Source organism: Penaeus monodon, chromosome 17 (assembly GCF_015228065.2).
Source record: "Penaeus monodon isolate SGIC_2016 chromosome 17, NSTDA_Pmon_1, whole genome shotgun sequence".
Lineage (NCBI taxonomy): Eukaryota > Metazoa > Arthropoda > Malacostraca > Decapoda > Penaeidae > Penaeus > Penaeus monodon.
Window position 1 is genome coordinate 48,777,123 of NC_051402.1, and position 7,500 is coordinate 48,784,622.

Sequence of the window (7,500 nt, forward strand, 5' to 3'; positions counted from 1 at the left end):
TAGAGAAGCTTCTGTCGATATTTCTCGATTTGGCCGTGATGGAGAGGTCCTTTGATGGCAGCGTGTAGTCTTTTGTGAGTTACGTGTTGCGTGGCGCACTATTACCATCGGATTATCAACTCCCACAGTCATTCGAATTAGATTACGGGACGAGAGGCGCGCTCCCGCTTTTTCATTTCGGTTCGAGAATATTCAAACACAAATTGCATATTTCAGTGGAAGTAGAGCGTGGGTAGGGGTGGGGGGCACTGTGAGGAAGGGGAGGGGGAGGAATGAAAGGGCGGGGGGGAGGAAGGGAAAAGGGGGGTGGTAGGAAAGGGAGGGGGGAGGAAGGAAGGGAAGGGGGAGGAGAAGGAAGTAGGGAAAGGGGGGAAAGGAGGAGGAAAGGAAAGGATACGAAGGAGGAGGAATGGGGGGTGGGGGTATGCCAGGGCCCTAACACTCGTCCGGACTCTATTACGGAGAGCTTCGCCTATCCGTTCTGCCGGATCCGGGTAACGAGACAGCGGCATTTATGCGGAGACTCGAACGCCGAGTTTAATGACGGTCCTTTATTTGATTTGCATATATAGATATTTCCCGTCGCCGGAGACTCAGTCGATCGGAACGAGGTCAGGTGGGTAATGCGAGAGGCGAAGGAGACGTTATTTCACCGCGGAAAGGCTCCATTTAAGAAGCGGCGAAGGTCATTTGAGGGCCTATTCTTGTTATATAAGGAGCGCTTTGAACGTATCTAATGACTCCTTGCTGGCTGTAGTGCCTGGGGGCGACGATCCCCTCCCCTGCTCCCAATTTGCATTAGATTGCCATGGACAAGGACAGCAGCGGTTTTTCAAAGTGCTGGAAGGAGCTTTATAAGTCGCCCCTCCTCCCAGTTTTAAAGAGCGTGGGGATAAGGGAGGAGGGGAGGCAGGGGGTAAGAGAGAGAAGGGGTGAGGAGGCTGGGGGTAAGGGACTGAAAGGGGTGGAGGAAAGGAAACGGGGGAAGAATGGGGTAAGGGAGAGGGAAGGGGAGGAGGCGGGGTTTAAGGGAAGGGTAGGGGGAAGAGGCAGGTGGCTAGAGTGGGGGGACTGTGACAGAAGAGATGACCACTGTGGTGTATTGCATTGGCCACTTACGCCAGCTGTGTGTGTATGTGTTTACCTACCCAGACTAAAGTGTTTGTTTGGTCAGCCTGGTTGTGTTACAGGGTAAACAGCGCCTCGGAAGATATCGCTGTGTGAACGGAGGGACATTAATCTGTTTCATGGCTGTTCATTCACGCTGATGTCACTTTATTACAGGTGTTCTCTTTGGTTGAATGAAGTATCCGAATGTAACAAAAACAGGGATTAACAAAGATCAACTCTGAGTATCGGTAAAAGAAATTATTTTGGGGTTGATAGAATTTTCTTTGTTAATTAACGGAGTCATAATCGTAAAGTATTCATTTTTTATACAGAGTGCAGTTTTGGTAGCAGTAGCATCAAATATATTTCAAGCATTATTCTTCCTATTGGCTATGTGGTTGCTGTCATTTTTTTCCTGATGATAATGATAATTGCGTTGATTGTAAAATGGATAATGATAATGATAATATTAGCGGTAATGGTAGCGACTGATTCTGTCGTTCTTGTACTATTACTAGTTGCGATGATTGTCATTCTGAACATTTTCCTCAATTTTATTAATATTACAGTTCAATTTATGACAGTTTAATTAATGATACTGGAGATGAGATATACAGGCATAATGATTATTGGAATAGTATAGATAGAAGCTATTGGAACAAGCTTACTGGGAATAACAATGATGTTGATCATTACGAAATGATAGCACTAATGAAAAAATAACCACAGTATCAAAACTGATAATTATGACGCAGATTAACTTCTACATAATCACTGATAATTGCACTGGGAGATACCATCAGCACTTATAATAATATCTCGATAACAGCATCCAGTGTTCATTGCAGTGATAACGAAGATCAAAAACCACCATGATTATAACACTATTATAACATTGAAACCAAACATTATATTGATAATGAAAAACAAAACAGCTGGAACTCACGTAATGATCGTTGCCGCCATAATTATAAAAATGTCTTGATGCAAAATTTCAATAAATAAGATTTAACTGTACTCTCCAGTCATATAAAATACCCGTCCCGGCGCGCTCGGCGGGCCAGCAGTTCATACAAAGTGATGTAATTAATGTAATTTTTATCATTAGCCCGACCCGCAACAACCTCATTTCCAGGTGGGGATCCAGCGTGCGGTCAGCCGGCGTGTTTTGATGTTGACGGCCGGTGGTGACATGGCAGGCCGACCAGCTGATTACAGCACACTGCCCGCGGCTCCTTGTTATGCTAGGACTTCCTGCGAGACGTCTTGGTGGCGGCAGTTGCTTGCTTTCTGTTTGTCTGTCTGTCTGTCTTTGTCTCTGAGTCTCTCTTTCTATGTCTCTTTCTTTCTGTCTGTCTCTGTCTCTCTCTGTCTCTGTCTCTGTCTCTGTCTCTGTCTCTCTCTCTCTCTCTCTCTCTCTCTCTCTCTCTCTCTCTCTCTCTCTCTCTCTCTCTCTCTCTCTCTCTCTCTCTCTCTCTCTTTCCTCTCGCTCTTTCTCTCTTTTCCCCTCTCCCTGTTACCCTCTGTCTCTACCATCTTTGAGCTAAATGTCGGCTGTTGTTTCGTTCCAAATGCTTGTTTTTGCCGGAGTGACATGCTGTTGTCAGCGAGTGGGGTGTTCCTTCTGTGTGGTCTGTATGCGAGTCCGCGTGGTCAGGATTTTTGTTTGTGCCCAGGCGGTTTATGCTGTGTGATTATGGAGGAGGAAGCCTTTACTCTCGGGGTTTCTTTCCTCTTTCCAAATGGGGCTTGCTTCTCTCGATTCGTTGACCTTTGGTTTATTATGCTTTGGTATTTGGTGAAGTTATTATAAAAGAGTCGCTCAAGTTGGAAATGTGTTTATTGTAATTGGGATCAGAATGTACTCCCTGTTATATTATTCATAGCGTTATAAAGTAGAAATAACACCGCGGATTTTTACGGTGATGAAAGGCCAATAAATGCATGCAAGAAAATGTTGCAGAATGCAAAGCAAACATAGAAAAATAAAATTCGGAGGGTGAATGAATGTCAATACGATGTATCCTGCAACTCACGGAATTTAATTTGGTGAAATAAGTCGGAAAACTTTCTGCCTTGCCCAATGCTTGAAGAAACACTCTTTTAAAAGTTCTCCAGAAGAAAAATATTGATTTGCATAAGACAAAGAGTAAAAGTTTTCGTTGTGCCTTGTGTATTTTCGAAGTTTGTGTGTTTGGACATCATCGTCCGGGGTAATAGAAGAACGGCATTTGTATCTGTTCTAGTTTGGGGAAAAGGTTTTGTGTTTTAGTTAACTTTTTTTCCTCTCTTTTACTTCATATACTTCCTTTTTTTTACTTTGTCATTTTCTATGTTCGTTTCTACACCATGATTATCATTTTTGTAATGAGGAACGGAGTGCTCTTCGTAGCGTTTCATTAATGAAAGATTATACAGATTTGAGTGGTAACAGTAAGAAAAGAACACGAAAATAAAAAGTTGGTTAAAATAGAGCGGTTTCAGACCTGGCAATACACACTAAAAATGAAAAGTTGAGAAATGGATGCGCAAAAGTAAGAAAAAGGGGCAGAAAAAAAGAACAGCAAGGTACAGAAAACACAAAAGAGATGAGTGAATCTGCGTTGTAGAATGTCCACGTTGCGTATTAAGAATTTTACTGGAGACAATTGTGTGCCATAGAATTAAAGAAAGACTATGAGCCAAATATAGTACTCATTACCACAGTATATTCATAAATTCAGAAACGTACCTGTATCTGTCTATCTATCTGTATATCTATCTATCTATCTATATATATATGTGTGTGTGTGTGTGTTTGTGTGTGTATGCGCGCGCGTGTGTGTGTTCATATATATATATATATATATATATATATATATATATATATATATATATATATATATATATATGTATATATATACAAATAAATATATACATACATACATATATACATACATACATACATACATACATACATACATACATACATACATACATACATACATATACACACACCACACACACACACACACACACACACACACACACACACACACACACACACACACACACACACACACACACACACACCTGACGATACTTGATAATTGATAACGATCAATATGAACTGAAAACGGCCACTTACAAAAAATAGACGACGACCACAACAGCAATATCAACAACAAGAAAAACAAACAGGCCCAAAGATCCAAAATAGAAACAGCGCAATAAAAACTTGTAAAACGCGGCCCTTTTTTATCTCTCACTCTTCTTCCTTTTTTTAAGAATGGGGATGGGGATAGGGAGGGGGAGGAGGGGAGGAGTCAAACCAGATGTGAAGTCACGTGAGGTGTAATTACTTCGACATGAGGGATTGGCGAGAGTGGTTGGAAGTCACAAATCACATCGGATATTGTTATTTAACTAAGATGATTGGAACACCGAGGAGACTTGGGCGTCAGAGTTGGGGATCATGGGGTTGGATGGGGTTGGGGAGCGAAAGAGGGAGGAGGAAAAGGAAGGTGAGAGAAAGGGAGAAATGGCAGGAGGTGGGAGGAGGAAGGGAGGTGAAAGAAAGGAGAAAGGAGAGATGGTGGAAGGCGTGGAAAGGGGGAGGGGTTGAGAGAAAGGTCAAATGGGGAAGGAGGAGGAAGGAGGGAGAGGGGGAAGGGGAAGGGAAGGAGATAGTGAAGGGAGGGGGAGAGAGGGGGGGAAGGTGGAAGGGAGGTAAAGGGGAACAGGTGAGATTGCGCGTGCAGTGTAAATCCCAGCGAGTAGGGGCTAAACCATAGGGTAAGTCACACTGAGGGTGTCTGCGCCGAGGGGCCCAGGCCGACGAGGTGGTAAGATGATAAGATACTAGGGTGAGGCGAGGAGGGGAAGGGGGCGGTGGATGGGAGGGGGGCAACTAGGCCAAATTTACGGCCTGACTCCCCCACCCACCGCCCCTCTTCTGCATCCCTTTGGCTATCGTCGGCTTATCATCAGCCTCAAAGTGCATCGGGCTTGGGGCAAAGGGGAGGGGGGGGGCTGTGATGTTCTCGTCGATTTTTTCTTCTTCTTCTTCTTATTGGTGCTAATGAAAGATTGTCAGAGGGGTTACGCTGATCATCGTTATTTGGCGGTGCAAGAACAAAAGGACCGAACGAAATATGACGGAAGGAGGGGGGAGGGGGTGCTTTTCCATAAAGAATCGTTCGGAGCACCTGTTAATTGTGCTTGCCACCATTTTCGGACATCCAATAAACTCTATATTATGGCGGGTCTGACGGCCGGGAAGGTTGCCTCTCTCGCAAATATTTTCATTAAATCACTCGTTTGTCAGTACGGAAATAATTGCAGCGGTAGATGAAGACGTTGTTCTGCACGTGATCTCTGGTGCGCGCGCATAACAGGGCCTCTTGCGTCGGAAGCATCGGTGAAACGCATGCCAAATAGTGGGCGATAAGGCAGTAGATGGCTACAGGACTTGACACGGCAGGCCGACTATTCAGCGCATCAACGGGAACCCCGGGAAGAAGAGTCACACGCGCACACACACACGCACACGCACACGCACACGCACACGCACACGCACACGCACACGCACACGCACACACACACACACACACACACACACACACACACACACACACACACACACACACACACACACACACACACACACACACACACACACACACACACACACACACACACACACACACACACACACACACACAGAGAGAGAGAGAGAGAGAGAGAGAGAGAGAGAGAGAGAGAGAGAGAGAGAGAGAGAGAGAGAGAGAGAGGAGAGAGAGAGAGAATTTCGTCCACATTGCACTTGAGCATCTTGCAGTGCCCTCTCTTTTACGGATTTACCCAGTTTCCTCTGGTATTATGACATAGGGCACGTTAGATGCAGAAAGGAAATAATGAAACCTGTTATACTTTTGAAATGTAAAGAGATAAGAATTTTAAAAATGATATCGCTACTACGATATCTAAAATATATACGTGCATATAGACTTGTTTCTATCCAGAATATAACACACGAATATGATATGATCAAATTAGCATGTTCCTAAAATAAAAACAATAAGATATACGTGTTTCTTACGAGAGTGACTGGCCCAGGCGCCGATGACCTCTCTTGCACAACACGAACGGAACTTCACCCCTTTCTTAAACGAGCTGCCAAGAGGGCCTGACCATAAACAAAAATAAGCTGAGGACGCGTGTAATTGATAAAAGATTGGGTAGTGTATGCTGATTAGGCACAACATCGGTTAACAAGCGTGTGGGCACGAGAAGGGCTCGCCCACTCTGACCTGTTGCTCACGCCGCCAAACACGTAATAAATCCAGGTCACTCCTCGCTATGGCGGACCTGCTGGCCTCCTGTGTTTTGCTGGCGATGTCGTCATCATTCCTAGGGGCGCTTAAATGTGTTGCGCGGCCACGGATGTTTCTGTATGGGTAGTTTTAGGGGGGAGGGGTATGTTCGTCATCATCTTCATCTTCATCATCATCATCATCATCATCATCATCATCATCATCATCATCATCATCATTATCATCATCATCATCATCATCATTATTGTTATTATTCATTATTGTTGTTATTGTTAATGTTGTTTTTATTATTATCATTATTATTGTTATTATTATTATTATTATTATTGTTATTATTATTGTTGTTATTATTGTTATTATTATTATTATCATCATCCTTATCATGCTTTTTTCGTATTATTATTGTTGTTGTTATTATTTTTATTATTATTATTGCTGTTGTTGTTATTATTATTATTATTATTATTATTATTATTATTATTATTATTATTGTTATTATTATTATTATTATTATCATTATTATCATTATCATTATCATTATTATTTTTTATTACTATTATTGATAGTATAAACTATTTCTTCTTATTATTATGATTGTTATCATTATTATTGTTAAAGAATTTAGTTTTAATGTTTCTTGTCCATCCTCAAACCTCCTAGGGATAAAGCTACATTTCCTTACATAATGCGATTAGTCACACAAATATCAGCCTTGCTTGGTTTCTACTGATAGAAAACTCAAGATTGTAGAGCACTCGTGTTTAATGAACATATGAAAATAGTCTTGAAAAAAAACACATAGTCCCTTAAATCTGATATTTCCTTTGATGTCTTTCTCTTGCAACCGTCTTCAAAGAGCGGATCGATAGGCCTACATCTTTTTTTTTTTTTCTTCATCCATTCCCATAAACTTTAGGTCACACATGTTAACACTGCCTTTACTTAACCGGCTATCTCCTCTTTCAAGGTATAGTGTTGCGCTCTGCCTTAACATGCGTACAAAGTCATCATCAGGGTACAAATGATCAGATAAAAGACCCAGTTTCATTTCTTCTCCGCCTCTCCATCCTCCTGC